We start from the raw sequence: 1,355 nt of genomic DNA, 5'->3' as shown, positions 1-1,355 counted from the left end.
CCTAAAGAAATAAAATCCTGGTCTAAGCGGCTAAACCAAGTTGTCCCTAACTATGTGCTTGTGGCGTGTAGGTGTCAAGTGAAAACTTGAGATTGAGTGGTTAAAGTCAAGGTCCAAAGCAAAAAAAAGAGTGTGCTTATAAACCCTGGACACCTCTAATTGGGGACTTTAGCAAAGCTGAGTCACAATCTGAAAAGGTTCACCCAATTATGTGTCTGTGGCATTTATGTATCCGGTGGTAATACTGGAAAACAAAGTGCTTAGGGCCACGGCCAAGACTCATAAAATAGCTGTGTTCAAGAATCATCATACAGAACTAGGAGAATCAATAACACTATCTGAACTCTGAGTTCCTATAGAAGCCAATCATTCTGAACCTCAATGGATAAAGTGAGATGCCAAAACTATTCAAGAGGCAAAAAGCTATAAGTCCCGCTCATCTGATTAGAGCTATGTTTCATTGATAGTTTGGAATTTATAGTATATTCTCTTCTTTTTATCCTATTTGATTTTCAGTTACTTGGGGACAAGCAACAATTTAAGTTTGGTGTTGTGATGAGCGGATAATTTATACGCTTTTTGGCATTCTTTTTAGTATGTTTTTAGTAGGATCTAATTACTTTTAGGGATGTTTTCATTAGTTTTTATGTTAAATTCACATTTCTGGACTTTACTATGGGTTTGTGTGTTTTTCTGTGATTTCAGGTATTTTCTGGCTGAAATTGAGGGACTTGAGCAAAAATCAGATTCAGAGGTTGAAGAAGGACTGCTGATGCTGTTGGATTCTGACCTCCCTGCACTCAAAGTGAATTTTCTGGAGCTACCGAACTCGAAATGGCGCGCTTCTAATTGCGTTGGAAAGTAGACATCCAGGGCTTTCCAGCAATAAATAATAGTCCATACTTTGCCCAAGTTTAGACGATGCAAACTGGCGTTCAACGCCAGTTCTCTGCCCAATTCTGGCGTCCAGCACCAGAAACAAGTTGCAAAGTGGAGTTCAACGCCCAAATTGGCACCAAAATTGGCGATCAACTCCAGGAATGACCTCTACACGTGTAGCACTCAAGCTCAGCCCAAGCACACACCAAGTGGGCCCCGGAAGTGGATTTATGCATCAATTACTTACTTCTGTAAACCCTAGTAGCTAGTTTATTATAAATAGGACATTTTACTATTGTATTTGACATCCTGGATTGTATTTTGATCCTGTGATCACGTTTTGGGGGCTGGCCTCTCGGCCATGCCTGGACCTTTCACTTATGTATTTTCACGGTAGAGTTTCTACACTCCATAGATTAAGGTGTGGAGCTCTGCTGTTCCTCAAAGATTAATGCAAAGTACTACTGTTTTCTATT

The sequence above is a fragment of the Arachis hypogaea genome, chromosome 18 (genome assembly GCF_003086295.3).
Source record: "Arachis hypogaea cultivar Tifrunner chromosome 18, arahy.Tifrunner.gnm2.J5K5, whole genome shotgun sequence".
In the NCBI taxonomy this organism is placed as follows: domain Eukaryota; kingdom Viridiplantae; phylum Streptophyta; class Magnoliopsida; order Fabales; family Fabaceae; genus Arachis; species Arachis hypogaea.
Note: the sequence above shows the minus strand (reverse complement) of the source record.